Source organism: Ursus arctos, unplaced genomic scaffold (genome assembly GCF_023065955.2).
Source record: "Ursus arctos isolate Adak ecotype North America unplaced genomic scaffold, UrsArc2.0 scaffold_12, whole genome shotgun sequence".
Lineage (NCBI taxonomy): Eukaryota > Metazoa > Chordata > Mammalia > Carnivora > Ursidae > Ursus > Ursus arctos.
Genome location: NW_026622786.1, coordinates 63,959,771 through 63,980,009, shown reverse-complemented (window position 1 = coordinate 63,980,009; position 20,239 = coordinate 63,959,771). Strand labels below are relative to the sequence as shown.

General features: G+C 37.5%; 1 protein-coding gene and 1 pseudogene across 3 annotated transcripts in view; both read left to right on the top strand.

Moving 5' to 3' along the window:
* Positions 1-20,239, top strand: part of ZFYVE9 (zinc finger FYVE-type containing 9) — a 170,865-nt gene that overhangs the window by 36,664 nt on the left and 113,962 nt on the right. For 2 of the 3 annotated variants that reach the window (XM_044383877.3, XM_026498096.4), the window contains exon 2: positions 16,869-16,974. The gene's annotated coding sequence lies outside the window, so the exon portion shown is untranslated. Of the gene's footprint in view, positions 1-14,556; positions 14,662-16,868; positions 16,975-20,239 lie in introns of those variants that run through there. The other variant, XM_057310792.1, reaches the window with a different exon arrangement.
* LOC113254670 (nucleolar and spindle-associated protein 1-like) lies at positions 1,237-5,700 on the top strand (annotated as a pseudogene).

The window sequence follows — 20,239 nt, the reverse complement described above, 5'->3', positions numbered from 1 at the left end:
TTTTGCATATCCTTAACTACTTATTGTAGTTATAATTGATTTTACTGTTTTCATTTTTTAATCTTTAAGCTCGCTTTTTATTTAAACAATTTTGTGTTTTGTATTTTTGTATTTTCATTCAGAAATGAAGGAGAGATAGAGTTTCCCAGACAAGTAAAGACTGAAGGAGATCATCATCACTAAATCAGCATATGAGAAATGTGAAATGGGGGCACCTGGGTGGCTCATTTGGTTAAGCATCTGCCTTCGGCTCAGGTCATGATCTCGGGGCCTTGGGATCGAGCCCTGCATCAGGCTCCCTGCTCAGCAGGGCGTCTGCTTCTCCCTTTCCCTCTGCCTCTTCCCCCCCACTCATGCTCACTCGCTCTCTCAGTGTCTTTCAAATAAATAAAATCTTTTTCTTTTTTCAAAGATTTTATCCATTTATCCATCATGACCTGAGCAGAAGGCAGACACCGAACTGACTGAGACACCCAGGTGCCCCTAAATAAAATCTTTAAAGAAAAGATTTTATTAATTTATTTGGGGGAGAGAGTGGTGGGAGGGGCTGATGGGGAAGGAGAGAGCCCTCACAGGCCAGTCCCACAACCATGAGATCATGACCCTAGCTGAAAACAAGAGTCAGATGCCCAACCGACTGAGCCACTCAGATGCCCTCATTTCACATTTCTTGTATGCTGATTTAGTGGTGATGGTTTCCTTCAGTTTTTGCTTGTCTGGGAAACTCTATTTCTCCTTCAATTCTGAATGATAGTCTTGCTGAGTAGAGTGTTCCTGGTTGTAAATTTGTTGGGAGGTTTTGATTGGTGATTCAGTCTCCTTACTAGTAATTAGTCTATTCTATTTCTTCATGATTCAGTCTTAGAAGGTTGTATGTTTCTAGAAATTTATCCCATTTTTTCTGTTTGTTCAATTTGTTGGTGTATAATTGTTCATAGTAGTCTCTTATGATCATTTGTATTTTGTGGTGTCAGTTGTAATATCTTCTCCTTCATATTTGATTTTATTTATTTGAGCCCCCTCTCTTTTTTTTTCTTGGTTAGTCTAGCTAAAGGTTTGTCAATTTTGTTTATTTCTTCAATAAATTAATTTATATTGAAGCTTTAATTTCATTGATCTTTTTAATTTATTTTTTTAGTCTCCATTTATTCCTGTTCTGATCTTTGTTATTCATTCTGCAAACATTGGGCTTCATTTTTCTTCTTTTTCTACTTCCTCAAGGTGTAAAGTTAGATTGTTTAATTGACATTTTTCTTGTTTCTTGAGATAGGCCTGTTATCACTATCAACTTCCCTCCTAGACTGCTTTTGCTGCCTCCCATAAACTATATTGTGTTTCATTTGTCTCAAGGTTTTTAAAATTTTCTCTTTTTATTCTTTTTTTTAAGATTTTATTTATTTGACGGAGAGAGAGAGAGAGAGCACAAGCAGGGGGAGCAGGAGAAGAAAAAGTAGGTTCCCCACTGAGCAGGGAGCCTGAGCTGAAGGCCGCTGCTTAACTGACTGAGCCACCCAGGCACCCCTCATTTCTTTTTTGACCCTTGTTTAGCTCTTTTGAAAGATTACTTTATTGCTGAGTGGAGAATGGATTTGGGGGGCAGGTAGCAAAAATAGGTATGAGAGAGGGAAGGGGGGGGAATTAAAAAAAACAGGCATAAGAAGATCATTGAAAAGATTATTACTGTAATCCACATGTGGGTTAATAGGGGCTTGGACCAAGGTAGTGATTGTAGGCAGAGTAAATGGATTTTCATCAATTTTAGGAGATGGTTGAATGTTGATTTTGAGCATCATTGAGAGAGAGGGATAGAGAATGACTAAATCATGCACAACTGGGTAGATGATGATATAGGGACTGGAGAAGAAATGGCATTGATTAGAATCGGTGTAGATATACTTATTGAGTTTGAGATGTCTGTGAGATACAGAGATATGAATAGGCACTTGTATATATAGGCTTGGAAACCAGAGAAGAGGTCTGAATTAGATAAAAGGAAATTGGGACTTGTTAACAGATGGTGTTAAGGCAGTGGTAGTAGATAGAATTCCCTTTAAAAAATAAAATAAAATAAATCAGGCGCCAGAGTTTTGAACTGCGCTGCTGAGAGTCAAGGATGTGTCCTCTGCGTGGTCACCTAGATGCAGCTCGCCATGGCCGTACCCTCCCTTAAGGAGCTGGACTCCTTCAAGTACAGCCACCTGCAAAACTTGGCCAAGAGTCTGGGCCTCCGGGCTAACCTAAGGGCAGACAAGTTGTTAAAAGTCTTGAAAGCCCACCTTAAACATGAAGCAAAAAAAGAGAATGAGAATGAGAATCAGGATGGAAGTCAAACTTCTGCATCGTCTTTTGATGAGGCTGCAATGGAGATCAGCAGCCAGGAACAAGTTGAGAGGGAGCTAGTTGTCCATGTCACCAAAACAAGGAAAAGGTGCAGGATAGTCCACAGGAACCCTGACTCCCAGGAGGATCATTCAGAGATAGAAAGAAGTGATCACACTGAATTCCAGAATCAAGAGAAGCAGGAAAACCAGGATCTCAGAACTGATGCAGAAGTTCCTTCACCTCCAGATGAGAGCCAAGGAGAGAAGACTGCAGTTTCAAACCTCAAGGAAAAAGAAAAATTGGTAATGAAGATTCAAAGGTACCTTCAGAAAAAAGAAGCCTCTCTACACAGATGTTTTCTAAACCTGGAAAAAGTAAAAGAACTATAAGCACTACTCTAAACTTTAAGAAGCTTCATGAGGCTCATTTTAAGGAAATGGAGTCCACTGATCAACATATTGAGAGAAAAAAATTTTTTTGAAGAACACAATTCATTTAATGAACTGAAGAAGCAGCCGATTACCAGGGAGTGGTGGTGACTCCAGTTCCTCTCCAGGGAAGGCTTCCTGTGGCTTATACTCCCACCAGCCAGCGCTGCTCGCAGGGCTGGCCTTTGGGTGCTGCAGACCAGAGCACCTTGTGTAGGAAGGGGTCTGCCAGGTGTTCCGTTCTCACAGCAACTAAAATGAACATCAGGTTTTCAGCTGCTGCCAAAGATAATGAGCATAAGCGTTCAACTGACCAAAATTCCAGCCAGGAAGTCTCCACATGTGACCATATCTGGGAGTACCCCAAAAGGCCAGACCATGCTTGGGACACACAAGTTAAAGACTACAAATGGGAATTCTGCTTCTGTTGTTACCCCATTCAGGTTGACAACTGAGGCAACACGGACTACAGTCTCCACTAGGAAACCAGTGTTCGATCTCAAAGCAAGTCTGTCTGGTCCCCTCAGCTATGAACCACACAAAGAGAGGAACAACAGAAGCAACATGGGCAAAAATGAAAGGAGAAGAAAGCAAAGGTTTTGGGAGCTCAAAGAGGCCTCATTATGGCTGAAGATTAATTTTTTAACATCCTGTAAATATTACTTTATTCTGAACCCTTCTTTAGTGTAAATATTTTAATACTATCTTCCCCACTTTAGTCAAGACTTTTTTCTGCTCTTCGTTCACTATCTATGTAGTGTTGGTGGGTTCTTCACATGCTGCATCTCTGAAAAGATGTTATTAACCTTAAAGCTCACAAATTCTTTGAAATGGTTTTTACCTAAGTCTCTGTCCAATTCAGTTTTCTAATGAGACTCATGGTATAGATTCTTGACCTAGATTTTTAATGTCAAGTTTCCTCTGCTGACAGAACTGGAATCCTCTTCTAGACAGAAGCATTTACCTGATGGCAGGTAATTCTACCACAAGCTTCAGTAGAACTTGGACCAATAACAAGCTGAGAAAGCCACCTCTTCCTCCTCTAGAAAATTGATTGAGTGGTCTTAATGAAACAGGGAGCCATACGGGTTGGTAATGGCATAAATATTCTACTTATGTGAAGTGTTTTGTTACCTCTGCACGTTTGTTCAGATCACTTGATGCAATTGCCACCGGTCACTCCATATATTCTTAAAAACTTTATAGCTCATTCTAGCCTTACTTATTTAAAAATATACAGGGCCATATTGAAATCTGAGGGTTGCTGCTTCAAGGATCAATACGCTCTGTCAGAGTTATGTCTTACTTCATGAAAAAAACTGGAGTTGCTTAGCATCATAGCCATGTTTGTTGCACCTAAGGGGAGCTTCTGAGCTTTGTAGTGATTAAGATTTTCATAAATGTTTTCTCAAGGTGGCCCAAAAAAAAAAAAAAAAAAAACACCCCATAAATCAAGGAAAAAAGAGGACTGAGCACAAAAATTTCAACATTTAAGAGCGTGTAGGAGAGGAGTCAGGAATGAAGGTGAGAGGGAGGAGTCAATGAACTAGAAGAAAATCAGAATTTTTAGTGGCAAATAAGTCATGGAGGAAAACTTTTATAAAGGATGAAAATGTGATTCACTGTAATTGAATGTTGCTAAGGTGGGGAAAGAAGCCAGAAAAAAGGGGGCATGAGTGAGAGGTGAAGAGGAGACAACGAGAGTACATAACTCTTTTGAGATTGCATTCCTTTTGAATGTGAAGGGTTCTGTATTTGAAAGTTGAGGTGTAGTGGATTATCCAGTGGAGAAGTAGTGTATATCATATGGTGAAGCTGTGGCCCTGGAATTTGAATGAGCGGTGAGGGTTAAAGAAATCTGAGAGTCATTTGTATGGAGATGGTAGATGAAGACTTTTAGGAGAAAAGGAAGCCAAAGATAGAACTGGGAGAGACCTACAATTAGAAATTTTCTTTAGATTGTTATTAAATAATATCATGGTACTCATAATTTACATAAGTAATTTTAGCATGGAGTTATTTCATCCAACTCATTTGTTCCAAGCTTTGGCTGAGACAATTCAGGTTTTGCTCTTCTTAAATTTGATATTGTTAAAAGCAAGATACAATACTCTAAATGCTCACAAAGAGTTGTCAAATAAGAGCATACATACTTAGGATCTAGTTTTACTGCCAGTATTAAGAACGTACCAATTTGGCTAGTTTTCCAGCAGTTGGTGTTTTGTGAAATATATCACTTGTATTTACTGGATTAGTAGTGAGTCACAGTCTGGTTTTACATAAACTCTTATTACTCTTGGTGCGTACAAGTTGTGGTATATAAATTGTATCACCCTGTTAGTCTGCTACCTAGAATGATCTAGAAGATAAGACCCTCCTCCTAATGAATTTGTCTCTTGTTTATTATCTATCTCCTTGTAGATTATGGAATATTTGAGTTAGTGTCTGATCTTTGGAATTTTTGGTATGCAATTGAGATTGAAACTGTGATTTTGACATTTTTTTGTCTCAATTTATATCAAACTGTTGGGATATATTTGTTAAGACTCTTGTTGCAAGTTAAAGCTTGCTTAAGAAAAAAAAGAAAGTTATATAAGGATATCAGGACATTTCACAGAACCCAAAGGTAGGTATTGCAGCTGTATGTCTCTGGAATAGTGTAGAAGAGTCTGTAATTCCTTCAGCTTAGATCAGGAGTGCACACCTGGTTAATAAACTGGTTAGATTGATAAGTTTTCCTGGAACGTGGCATTTAATCTTGCAATAAAAATTTGTATGTGTGTGTGTGAGGTGTGAGGTGGGCAATTCTAGAATTCTGTTGGCAAATATAATCTAAAAGATATGTACTATCTAGAAATTCAAGGTATGGACTTGGGCTAATGTAGAGTTAATTAATGGTTCCAGTCATGGAACAAAAATCTATGTGCTACTTTAGGGATGTTGTACATCTGAATAGTTTCTGGCCCTTTATCATATATATATACTATATATATATACACACAATATAGATGATAATATAGATGAATTTGTATATATATGATATATACATGTATATATATGTATATAGATGACATGATATACATGATATATATATAATAGATGAATTTGTATATATATGGTAAAGGGCCATATGGTCTGGAGTCTTATTACTGCAGAGATGAAAATTGTACATGTTCCTTATTTTAGTGCTAATCTCAAATCGGTTGCTGTTTTAGAGTTTCAGTGTGTGTATTACATATATACATATATAATATACATCACGTGTTATTATCACATTTCCAAATACTTGTTGAACTGTGCTTTTTTGTTTAGTGTGTACTATATGAAAACAACCACTTGATTCTATTAGCTCTTGACTGAGAATTCATTGTTTGTGAAAGATGCCAGATTGATATCCTGGAAATTGAAACCTTGTGTGAATGTGGGGTAGCAACAATGTCAGCTCCCAGATCCTGCTCTCTCAATGTACTTTGGTCTGATCTGCAGGAATAAAGCTCTTCTCAAAGATTATCGAATTTCTTTTTTCTGCCATTGTGAGTGAGAGTGTTGATATTCAAAGGGTTTTTTTAAGGATCAAATATATACTTAGTCTTTTCAGAAAGTTTAACTGTCAGGTTACTTTTTTGTTCCTGTATTTCTTTTCATTGTTCAGACTTGAGTTAATCACTTAAGATCAGTCGCCCCGATGGATTATTAATTGTATAAACAAACACAGGTTGGTATTAGAGTTCAAATCATACTCTTTCTTTCTCTTGTAATTCTTGCACACAAACAGCTTTTTGATGATGAGTAATAATAGCTACCATTTATTGACCACGTATATATATTACATGTCAGATCAGATAAAGAGGCACTTTATATAAACTCATTCTTTTTCATCATTAAAACTAGCCTGCAGAGAATAGTTTTCATATAAGTATAAAGACACTGAGACTCGGAAAGGTTAAGTAACTTGCTTAAAGAAGCCCCAGCTATTAAGTGCTAGAGCATGAATTCAAACCTGGATTTGCCAAAGTCCTGCACAAGTGCTCAACTTCACTGACTACTCATAAAAAAGTTTAACTTGTATTAAACATCAGAGAAGCAAGTCTATTATGTATTGGTAATGGTTGATTTAAAATTCCAGTCATGGACATTAAGGAGGGCACATGATGTAATGAACATTGGGTGTTATCTAAGACTGAACTTTACCTCTGAAACTAGTAACACACTCTATGTTCATTAATTGAATTTAGATTAAAAAAATAGTAAAAAAAAAAAAAAAGATTTCTTATAAGGCAAAAATAAAAATTAAAAAAACTTCCAGTCCCAGTTTTGCTAGATACTCCATTGTTATATTCATAGATACTCCTGAATGACACTTTTTCTTTTAAAAAGGTAAGTTGTGGCACGTCTGGATGGCTCAGTCGGTTGGGCCTTCTTCTCAGGTCACAATCCCAGAGTCCTGGGATTGAGCCCCACATCGGCTCCTTGGTCAGCGGGGAGTCTGCTTCTCCCTCTCCCTCTCTCACTTAGATGGATGAAATGTTTAAAAAAAAAAAAAAGATAATTTGTTAAACTAATAGGAGCCGTCTGAAGAGTTGTGATCATGGATAGAAAACCTTGATAAGTGGTGCCTGGGTGGCTCAGTCGTTGAGCATCTGCCTTCTGCTTGGGTCATGATCCCAGGGTCCTCGGATCAAGCCCCACGTCGGGCTCCCTGCTCAGCGGGAAGCCTGCTTTTCCCTCTCCCTCTGCTTGTGTTCCCTCTCTCTCTGTGTCTCTCTCTGTCAAATAAAGAAAATCTTTAAAAAATAAAGCCTTGATAAAACATAGTTTAAGTTTGAACTGTTCTTCATTATGCAAATCCATAATTTTATGTTGGCATTAACAGACTTTGAAATAGTGGGTACATACAAGCCTTAGCAGTCTAAGCATAACTCTGGGATCCTTTGTATGGAAAAATTTCCTAGGTGGAAGTGCTTTGAAAATTAGCTTTGAAAGTTAGTCCTTTAGTTATTTTACTTTGTATCATAAGCAGTTAGTGAGCACTTACTCTGTGCCAAATATTGTACTATGTATCATGAATACAGTGATAAATAAGACATAAGTAGTCCCTATCCTGAAAAACCTCAGTACCCTGGGAGAGATAAACAGTTTTTAAAAATTCATAATTCAGTTGATAAGTCCTATAATAAAGGAAGTAAAAGCTATACAAGAAAGAAGGAACACCTATTTGAGACCTAGATCAGAAGGGTTTCATAGAAAATGTGATATGTAGGCTAGGATAAGGAGGAGAAGTAAAAATTAGTAAAGTAACAGTGGACAGGCACAGAATTCCAGGCCTAAATAATGTGTGGAGGCCTGTTTGTTATGGGTTTTTTTTGATAACAGTTTTATTGAGATATGATTGACATACCATGAAATTCATTCTTTTAAAGTATACATTGAGTGGTTTTTGGTACATTCACAGAGTTTGCAACCATTATCACTATCTAATTCCAGAACTTTTTTTTTTTTTAAGAGAGTGAGTGAGGAGGGGCAAAGGGAGAGAGAGAATCTTAAGCTCCCAGCATGGAGCCCTACTTGGGGCTCAACCTCACAACCTTGAGATTGTGACCTGAGACAAAATCAGGAGTTGGAGGCTTAACCAGCTGAGCCACTCGGCACCCCCAGAACATTTTTACCACACTGAAAAGAAGCCCTGTACCCATTAGTGGTCACTCCCTATTCTCTCCTCTCCCTGTTCTCTGGCAAACACTTATCTACTTTCTGTCTTTAAGGATTGCCTGTTCTGGACATGTCGTATAAATAGAACTCTACAGTATGTGGTCTTTTGTGACTGGCTTCTTTCACTTAGCATAATATTTTCTTTCTTTCTTTTTTTTTTTTTAAGGATTTTATTTATTTATTTGACGGAGAGAGAGTACAAGCAGGGGGAGTGGGAGAGGGAGAAGCAGACTCCCCGCTGAGCAGGGAGCCCGATATGGGGCTTGATCCCAGGACCCTGGAATCACGATCTGAGCCGAAGGCAGATGCCCAACCGACTGAGCCACCCAGGAACCCCTCGCATAATATTTTCAAGGTTCATCCATATCGTAGCATGTATTAGTATGAGGGTCTGTTTTGAGGAATGGAAATGGGCAAGATTAAGAATTAAAAGTTCAATTGATTAGGATGACCAGTGCATAAAGTAAGAATTTGAGAATAGAGAGATGTCGTACTAGAGAAGTAAGCAGAAACCAAATCAAACGGAACTGTGTTTTAGAGGTATGGACTTTGTTCTAAGGGCAGTAGGTTACCACTGAGTGGTGTTAAGTACAAAAATAATATAATCAGATTTGTGTTTTGCATTTGCATAAAGAATAGGCTAGATGGACACAAAAAGGGCAGGGAGAATAGTTAGCATTCTTAAAAAAATCTGGGCAACAGAAAGATGTGAGATATGGCAGAGGAAATGGAGAGAGTGGATGGATTTGAGAGATTTAAAAGGCAGTATTGATTAAGACTTGGTGTTAGACTGAATGTAGAGGTGGAGGGAGAGGAGAGATAGTATCTAGAATGGCATTCGAAGCTTTAAGTTGGTCAGCAGAGTGGATAATGGTGCATAGACTCATTAAGGAGTTGGGTAACTAGACAGGTTTCAGGGTGCTGATCTATAAAGTGTTCTAAAATGGCATTGGAAAGTTGGTGAGATGAAAAATGTATTAGCCAGAACTCTTCATAGAATATTGTATGTTGTTTAGAGGAAAACTTTCATGAGTTTCCATAGAAGAAGGTAAGATCCCCTCCCTCACCTAGCTTCTTGCTTGAATGATGAGGCAGTTCCTAAACTGTACCCTGAGAAGCTCAAAGCCTGTTTTATTGAGTGGGATATGCAAAGTCAGAAGTCAGAGCTAAATATAAATAGTTCAGTAGAGGAGAGGCTGCTATCATTGTGTCGTCTTTTTTGCCTGTCCCTTTAATGGTTCTTACCCTTTCCTTTAGAATATTTATATAAGATTTATATAAATAGAATATTTATATAAGATTGGATTAAAGAGTATCAAATTGGGGTGCCTGGGTGGCTTATTTGGTTAAGCGTCTGACTCTTGATCTTGGCTCAGGTCATACTCTCAGGTTCGTGAGATTGAGCCCCGTGTTGGGCTCTGTTCGCGGCATGGAGCCTGCTTAAGATTCTCTTTTCCTCTCTCTCTCTGCCCCTTCCTCCTTTTTTTTTTTTTTTAAAGATTTTATTTATTTATTTGACAGAGAGAGACAACCAGCGAGAGAGGGAACACAAGCAGGGGGAGTGGGAGAGAAAGAAGCAGGTTCCTAGCAGAGCAGGGAGCCCGATGTGGGGCTCGATCCTAGGACCCTGGGACTACGCCTGAGCTGAAGGCAGACACTTAATGACTGCGCCGCCCAGGTGCCCCTGCCCCTTCCTTTTTTCAAAAAAAGAGTATCAAATTACTAACCTGTTACATGTATCTATTGCTATGTAATAAAATACACCAAAACATAGTGGCTTAAAGCAACAATTTAATTATTATCTCTAATGGTTAGGGTTTGGCTGGGCTCAAGGTTTTCATGAAGTTGTAGTCAGATAGTCTTGCTTGAGGCTTGCTCATCTTGAGGCTTGCTCATCTTGAGGCTTGCTCATTCAAATATGTAAAGGTTCATGGGCAAAATCATCTACATGTGGCCTTTCCATGTTGTCTCTGTAGCATGATAACTGGATTCCAAGAGCGAGTATCCCAAAAGGACCAGGCAAAAACTGTGTTACCTTTTATGACCTAGCTTTGAAAGTTATGTAGTATTCTTTCTGTTTTGCTCTATTTGTTGAGGTAGTCATGAAGTTCTGCCCATGTTTAGAGGAAGGGGACATAGATTTCACCACTCTTATAAGAAGATCATGTGGGATGGGAGATATTGTAGCAGGTATCTTTGCAAATATAATCTGCCACACCTAAATTGAGAGTCTTGTCCAGACTAGGATAGGTAACAAAGAAAATGACTTTGGAAGATTGAATACAATTTTGTACATATTGAGTTTAACTCCCTGTCAGAATTACTGGTGAAAATGTTAAGGAGTTTAGTTGCTAAGCAGTTACTGACTTTTTTCTACGGTAAATAATATTAATCAGAACCAAGACAGGAAACAGTATTTAACTAAGAATGTTTTCTAGTTTACCCTTGTTTCCTTATTCTTTTTTTTTTTTTTTTTTTTTTTTTAACCTGTGGCCAGGATTGTGGAAATTACAGACTGTTCCCTATTTAATGATGGTTTGACTTAGGATTTTTTTAAGGCTTTAGGATCATGTGAAAGCAGTACACATTCAGTAGGAACCATACTTCAGATTGTGAATTTTGATTTTTCCCAGGCTAGTGATATGTGGTATGATACTGTCTTGTGATTCTGGGCAGCAGCAGTGAGCCACAGCTCCCAGGCAGCCATGTGATTGCAAGGGTAAAGAGCCAATACACTTAATATCATTCTGTACCCGTACACCCATTCTGTTTTTTACTTGCAGTACAGTATGTATGCACTGAATTACGTGAGATATTCAACCCAGTATTATAAAATAAGCTGTTAGATGATTTTGCCCAGCCGTAGGCTAATGTAAATATTCTGAGCATGTTTAAGGTAAGCTAGGCTAAGCTACGATGTTCGGTAGGTTAGGTGTATTAAATGTATTTTAGACTTAATGATATTTTCAACTTACGGTTGGTTTATTGGGACGTAATTCCATCATAAGTTGAGAAAGATCTGTATTACCTTCATAAATCTTTTCTGTTATAAACATGTCCACATCAGAGTGTCCTATAAATTGCTTGCATTTTATATTTTAAACATCATCTTTATTCCTGTCATTTTTCTTGTAGGTTTATTTAAAAAAAAAATCTTGGTTTTTAAATTTTAGATGATTCTTCTTTCTCTTTCCCCATATATAATTAAAATTTTAATCTTCTGTTATATTTCCCAGGGAGATAATCTTTTAAAATCTTTGTCTTTCCTGTTTCCTTTCTTTTTCAGTTTTCATATTTGAAAGTAAAAATTTAAGTAGCTTGGGATTTTTTTTTTTAAAGATTTTATTTATTGTAGAGAGAGAGCCAGGGGGAGGAGCAAAGGGGGAGGGAGAGGGCAGGGGAAAGAATCTCATGCTGAGCCTGGAGCTTGTTGCAGGGCCCTGAAATCATGATCTAAGCCAAAATAACCAAGAGTTGGTTGCTTAACTGACTGAGCCACCCAAGGCACCCCTAGTTTGGGTTTTTTTGTTTTTTGTTTTTTTAAAGATTTTATTTATTTATTTGACAGAGAGAGACAGCCAGCGAAAGAGGGAACACAAGCAGGGGGAGTGGGAGAGGAAGAAGCAGGCTCCCCCGTGATGCAGGGCTCGATCCTGGAACGCTGGGATCATGCCCTGAGCTGAAGGCAGACGCTTAACGACTGAGCCAACCAGTCACCCCACCAGTTTGGGTTTTTATTAATTGAAATTCCTGTGTCCTCAATTCTCTTTCCCGTTATTAACAAATAATAAATATTCATTCCAAGAAAAATTAGGACTATAGAAGATTGAAAAAATGTAAATCACCCAAACACTACCAAGAGATTATTATATTTTGGTGTGTATTTCTTTTTTTTTTTTTTAAAGATTTTATTTATTTATTTGACAGAGATAGAGACAGCCAGTGAGAGAGGGAACACAAGCAGGGGGAGTGGGAGAGAAAGAAGCAGGCTCATAGCAGAGGAGCCCAATGTGGGGCTCGATCCCGTGACGCCGGGATCACGCCCTGAGCCGAAGGCAGACGCTCAACCGCTGTGCCACCCAGGCGCCCCTGGTGTGTATTTCTTAAGACTTTTAAATTTTGGGGCACCTGGCTGGCTTAGTCAGTGGAGTCCACAACTCTTGATCTTGGGATTGTAGGTTTGAGCCCTATGTTGGGTGTGGAGATTACTTAAAAATAAAATCTTTTTTTAAAAAAAAAAGACTTTTAAGTTTTCCCCAAATACGGAGTCTTACCATTTGTACCATTTTATAAATGGCTCCTTCCAGTTGACATTTAGATTTGTCCCAATATTTTACTATTTTAATATCAATCTAACAGTTACTCCATGTTTTTTTTATTTATCCAATTATTTCTTTAAGGTAAATCTCTAGAATGTAGTTTTATGTCAAAGTGCCTGTATTATAGGGGTGTCTGGGTGGCTCAGTTGGTTAAGCATCTGCCTTTGGCTCAGGTCATGATTCCTGGGGTTCTGGGATTGAGCCCCTCATTGGGCTCCCTGCTCAGTGGGAGCCTGCTTCTCTCTCTCTTCCTCTGCCTCTCTCCCAGCTTGTGCATTCTCTCTCTCAAACAAATAAAATAAAATCTTTAAAAAAAATTGCCTGTATTATAGAGTAATAATAAAATTTCCCAGTTATTGTGCCTGATTGGCTCAGTCAGTGGAGCATGGGACTCTTGATCCCTGGGTCGTGAATTCAGGCCCCATGTTGAGTGTGAAGCCTACTTAAGAAAAAAAAAATCCCTATTATTTAAATCCTTGTTACTTTTTTTCTCTTCCACTAGAGAATTCTCTGTTTTTGTTTCTCTCTTGCATATTTTGCTTACTATCCCTTTCTCCTACAACACACACATTCACAAATAATTATCAGGGTGGAAGGAATCTTCATCATGAATTTGATTACTTAAATATGGACTTCATTAATCTCATTTGATTTATCTTTTCATGAAACATTTGTTGAACACTCTGTACTGTGCCCTGGCTTACAGAGAATGAAGACATGGTCCTTGTTCTTAGTGAACTGATAGTTCAGTGGGGAGGTAGACAGGCATACTGACAATGTAAATTAATTTGGTAAGTGCTGCCGTTTGTAAAGAGAAGGCATGACATGAGTGTAGGATGACTCTTCTAAAACAGTCTGTAGAGAATCAGGGAAGGCTGCTCAGGTTGAGTTGAGAGTGAGTGGGTTGAACCTTGGGTAATGCAAATTAGCTAGGCAAAGAAAAGTGGCAAAAGTGTCTCAGTATAGGCACAGAACATGCTAGATGTTAGCATGTTAGAGATAGAGATGATAGAGAAGCATGATAAAGCATCTCACAAGAAATATGGGTATTTTTGTATGATTGGAGCTTAGGGAAGTAGTGGGAGAACAGGATGGAAAAGAGGCAGAGACCAAGTTCTGAAAGGATCTCTATTGCCATGCTAAAAAACTATACTTCATTCTTGGGGGAAGAGAGTAAGGGGAATTATTCATTAGCTAGAAAAGCACAATCAATCTGGGTAGTATTTGTGGTGACAAATGAAGACCCATCACTCACATCCAGAGATGTGTCCGTTAAGTAGGTGAGATAGGAGGGGGATAAGGTGAGAACTGATGAGGGCTTAAAATAAGGCAGTTGTAGAAATAGAAGGAGGGAGATGCAATTAGGAGCTATTTATTTGGAATCCTTGCCATGGGAGATGTGTTATATTCTATACTTAATTAAATCATCCTGGGTATTTTGAATATTTACTATATGACAAGCACTGTTGGGGTCTTGGGATAAAAGGATGAATAAAGGGTTTCCTGCCTTGAGTGGCTTATTGTCTAATGGAGTGCAACAGATTGTAAAGGGAGAAATTACCATGTAATATGAACTGTGTTATAGATGTATTATGAGAGCATAGAGAACTAAGTGATTATTAATTTCACATTAAGAGGTGATATTGAGCAGAATCTTGAAGGCATTTTGAAATTTTTTCCCATGTATCTTGAACTGTATTTAAAACATTTTATACTGTATTTTATGTTGTATATCTATCCAGTTACTAAACTTCTTTTGTTCCTTCCAAAAAGGAATTCCATAATGCCAAAAGGTGATGAAAAGGCTGTACCATAAAGTGCTCATTCTGGGCAGAAAGTACTAGATTACTGTTTCTTATTTGGAAAGCATGTTTTTACATGAGGTGAGGGAGGCATTACTTATTGCTTGTCTATCTCTCTTTCCTTTTGTTTTTTAAATCTATTTCTCTATTTGTTAGGGCATTGGCAACTTTTAGGGCTACTTTTAAGAAAGAATACAATATTATATTCCATTATGTGTTTGTTCTCAAAGATAAGAGTGGAGACTTGTCGCTAAATAGAATGGATTGATCCCCCTCCCCTGCACACTTGTTTTCTTTCTTCCCTAAAACTCCACTGAATGATAGGAAGAAACAACAGAAAAGGAAACCTCCCATTGGATGGGAGGTTTCAATGAATGGAAAAAGTAAAATAAAGGTCTTAGAACTGAAGAAGCAATAAATTGTGGAGGGAGATGTGATGAGAAGCAAGTCTACACCCCCACAGGACCTTAGAGAAACTCTAGAAAGGCTCTTGGAAGCTCTAGGAATCTCTAAAGGCTTTAGGTGAGGTGTAGTGCTGGAAAAGAAATTGGTTGGAAGTCTGTAGAAAGTGTGGTTAGATACGCTGGTATGCTACCCTAGCTTATGTAGCCAAGTAACATTATTCCTTGTCCTGCAGGAAACTAAAGGTTTATTTTTTGGAAGAATTGAATTATGAAAGCTTTGAGTTAAGGGATTCCAGGCATATCAAAAGATAGGAATAAGGTACAGGGCTGAAAGTAGATTGACTAAGGGAAATGTAGTATGAAGTCACAAATGTAAAGTTGAGAGCAGTCTCCTTCTTGTGTGATTTTCCTCTAGACACATTTAAGCTTCTTGGGGGAACGTATGGAGTTAGGTAGACAGTTGGATTTAACCAGACTTAAGGCTTTGCCAGCTGAGGCTAAAGGTCAGAGGGATAAAATTCCAGAAGAAAAACCTGTGATGTTTAAGACAGTTACATAATATTATTGGACTTGCCTCACATTTCAAAATAGATACAGATATACAGTATTTGACTTTGAATCTGTCGAGTTAATTTTATTTATTCAAAAAAATCTTCAGTTAAATAGTTTAATTAGAGGTGAGGACTTTACTTTTGCCTCATTTACTTTTGGCTTTGGTACTTCTACCTCGTAGAGCCATTTCCTATTTCTGATATGATTTAGTTCTTTATTTGATATATGTAAGCCTGGTTCTTAGTATCAGCAGCACCTCTCATTTAGAATATATAACAAATACACATTTTTTTCAAGTTCTCAAGCTAGGAAAATCTTTTACCAGTAATTTTCATTCCATATTTTTTATTGGTATCTGGAAACTTGAATTTTAGGCTTTTTCCTTATTCTCTTATTTTTTAGTAAGTACATCGTTTTCACATCAGATAATGGAATTTTATTTGCAATAATGCCAGGAAAATTTATTTTAGTGCCTGTTATCTTTAAAATTACATGGTGTTCATTAGATCATATCTAAGATACTTTCCTGTTCTGAAAATGCTATGATTATATGTTATATATTTTATATGGATATTATGAGATTCTTAATTTTATTCTGGTTACAACTACTAATCTTGTCCAAGGCTAAATTAGGCTCTTAAAGAGTTTCAAATTATCTCTAAGCATCTACAAAGGTATTTAAATTGGACTACTATAACTTCATGGATATTGTTATGTATTCAGAAGAAGGAAATAATATTTGAGGAAGCTTTGCAGTTTTGTCTTTGCATACCCCTGACAATAAAGGTTAATATTGGGCTAAGAGATCCATTGCTTCTAAACAGTAGAAGAGGACTGGAATCATAAGAGATTCCATTTGGAGGAAAAACAGTTCTTTGGCAATAAAAATCTCAACGGGAAGCCTCTGAATCTCAATTTAAGGATTCTGTACAGAAAAAAAAAAATCCCACATTCTAGTGAAGCAACAGTTTTGCTAGCTTTGGATTCTTGGAGGGCCTATTGTAATACAAAATAAGTGGTATTTTTATGAATTAACATAGTTAAAACCATTGGGTAGAAAGTGCCTGCCTTTGATGTTTCACTTTATATTATCCATTGAAAATAAATGTTAAAAAATTCTTAACTGTTCATTGAAATGTTTAACTTTTGGCCTTCTTACACAATAAAATGTGTCAGCTACATTTCATGCTGGCCAGGTCTTTGAATCTGAAGAAGTAATTTATTATTTACGCCCATAGCTTTCATTTGTTTGGCTATGATAGGTTTATATGAAGAAAATTAGGGCTTATTGCTTTAGCAAATGTAATGAGCAATGTGGTGTTTTTTCTTTAGGATCAAACAGAGCATACTGAATCAGCAGGACTGGCTGGTGGTGCGGCAAGCATCATGAGTAAGCACAGGGAAGTCTGTTCCTCATCACGTGTGTAAGGGGAAAAAGGTAAGAAAACCAGTGTTCTGTTTCTATTAGAGATTGAACTTAAGAAAACAACTAAATCTATAGAAAATAATGCTCATGTATATATGCTGCTTGCTTCATTTATAACATTGCCTCTTGTTAAATCAGGAGTGTGGTTTTAAAAAAAGACTTGACTTAAGTCCAGAACAAAGGGGTATTTTTAAATAACTGTTGAATTATGTCAAAAATTCTGATTTTTCTGCCAGTGCTTGGCTTTTTCCTTTTGGAGTCAACTTTCACATTGAGGATAGAAAGGTAATTTCAGCATGAAAAAGAACATGGATTTGAGCAATAATTGTTAAGAGGAAAAAAAATCCAATTAATCTTATTTCTATTTCTTAGTCATCATGCAAGACTTAAGCAATTACCCCTAATTTGGGGGCAGGGAATCAGAAATATAGATTGAATTAAATTATTTTACTTTGTATTTTTAGATTAATTGTGAAGAGCAATAATTTCCAGCAGAAAATTGGAAGTATTTTACTAGTTCTTGTAGAGCAGGAGTCATTGATTTTTTTTTTCCTGACTGGAATCATGTTTGGTTACTTTCAGGTCTTACAGTTACTAAAGGGGTAGAAAATGGTGGTGGTGGGGAGGGTATGTGGGTGAGATTAGTTTCAGAAACTGATTATGCTGTTCACTAATGGCATGTTGCATACTCTGGCTGAATTCTTTGATTTTTCATGTAAGTTTTGAGGATTGGGGAATGGGTCTGACAGTGTGTGATAGGAGACTGAGCTCCTTTCCTCTTGAGTTGAGAATGGAGCAGAGTGGCACTCGGTAGTGCCTTCCCGATCAAAACTTCTGGGCCTGCAGCTGGAAGAGTATTTCTTGTACCCTAGCTACCTAATGTGAGGGTGTATGAAGGGAGTGCCCTTTTCTGCCTTTACTGGGCAAAATCTTATTCTTCAGGCATTACCTCTTTGGGACGTTTTCAACACACTGTAAAAACTATCAACAATAATAAATAGTAAATAATCAGGGGTAATCAGTTATTAGAATATTTGTCATAGTAGCCCCAAAATACACCCTTGCCTCAGTCTGATTTAGCTTCACCTCTTCTTTGGCTCCGTAGCACTCTGTGCATATATCAGTTGGCACAGTGTTTTATATTTTAAGTTTACTCAGCCATCTCCCCTGTGAGACATTAGGCACCATTAGGTCAAGGACATTGTCTTATTTGTCATTGTAATCTGATGGCTAGGACAGTGCCTGTTACCCAGTAGATACTCAGTAATGTTTGGTGCATGGAGATACACATGTTCATTGTAATTAGTAGATAGCATAAAGAGGAAGTACCAGTGAAGAAAACATAAAAGGAGCAATCAGATCAGTGCTATAAAAGTGGGTCCCCCTACGACTGAGATTCAAGAGAGTGTCCAAAAGAACTCTGGTCAGTAGGATAAAAAAGAAGAGGTCTAGAAGTCCAACATCAAATGAAGATGTCCTCAGGAAAAAACTGTTCTAAATTAAGTAATTATATTTCTTTTTTGAGATATACATGTGTAATATTTAGGGACTTCTATTTTGAATAAGAGTTGGATGCTTTTATAAGAAGACAAGTAAAGAATCCTGACATAAGGGGTACCTGGCTGGCTCAGTCAATGGAGCATGTGACTCTTGATCACAGGGTCATGAGTTTAAGCGCCACATGGGTGTGGAGCCTACTTAAAATAAATTAATTAATCTAAAAAATGAATCCTGACATAGGATTTAGATCCTCTGGGGGACTCAGCTTATGTAGTGAGAAGACTGCCCCTCTCTCAAATCCTCAGGAAACCACAGGTTTTTCTTTGGAAAATGAAACTAAAGATACTCAAGATTTGGGGACACTAAACATAACAGATCAAGGATGAGGCACCATGGTGAAAGCTGGAGGATTAAGGGAAATCCTTTATATTGAAAAATGAGACCCTTCCCCTCACTCCTTCCTCTACTTTTCCTTCAGAAGGTAATTGTCTTTTTACTCCCTTATAGATTATATGAGTTCTCTCTGGAGTCTAAAGAAAAGTCGTATCTATACTGGCAGTTAGAGGTCTCCCAATGAAATAGCTATGTTCCCACCTGATCACCATGCAGTGGAAGCCTCCTGGTTGAGAAGCCAAGAATGCAGATCTTCCAATTGACCTTTAGTACTTTCATTTATTTAATAAATAGGCATTTGGGGAAAGTGTCCAATAAGAAGGACAGAGACTAAAAGTACAAAAGAGGAACTTGAAGGACATAATACAGGAAACAGAAGAAAGTTTGAGGAAAAAAACCCCAATAAACAATAGGTAATTAGTAATTGCATCAGAGAGGTGAGAGAAGAAATTATATTCGTGAAATAAGGTGCTGTAAAAATAACTAGAAAAAGAAAGTGCCCTGGAAATTTAAAATATGATAGATACTTTTGGTGCATTTAAAAAGACAATTTAAACTATCTCAAGCTTATAGAAAAGTCACAAGTACAAAGAACTTTTTTTCTGTGAACCATTTGAGAGTAAGTTGCTAGCTACTGCATGCCCCATCTCCTTTGAAACTATGTTTCTGGCAAACAAGCACATTCTTGTACATAACCACAATACGTTCATCAAAATCAGGAAATTAACTTTGATTCATTACCACCATATAATTCTCAGATCTTATTTAAGTTTTGCCAGATGTACAAATAATGTCCTCTATATCAAGAAGATCTAGTTTAGAATCACATGTTGCACTTAGTTGTCATGTTCCTGTAGTCTCCTTCCATTTGAAACAGTTCTGCAGTCTTTGACTTTTTTGACCTTGACACTTTTGAAGATTGCAGATCAGTTACTTTGTAGAATGTTCTCAGTTTTGGTTTGTCTGATGTTTCCTGACTAGATTCAGGTTATGCATTTTCATGGGAATATCACAGAAGTGGTGCTATTTTTGTTTTTAATTAAAACATTTTATTTTTTTAGAGCAGTTTTAGGTCCATAGCAAAATTGAGCAGAAATTAAAGGGTGTTCGCATAGCCCCCTGACTGCCCCTGCTCCCTACCTCACCTTCCCCAGTATTGACATTGCTGTGTCCTTTTCATTGCAGCCTGTCAAAGAGCATAGGTTTCCATTTGTCCCATTACTGATGCTCACTCTGATTCTTGTATAAGATGGTGTCTGCCAAGCTTTGCTGCTCAAGTTACTCTTTTTTTCTTTGGTACTTAGTATTTTTGTGGAGAGAAACTTTGAAGCTATGTAAATACCCCTTCCTCATCACACTTGGGATTCATTCATTCATATTGCAA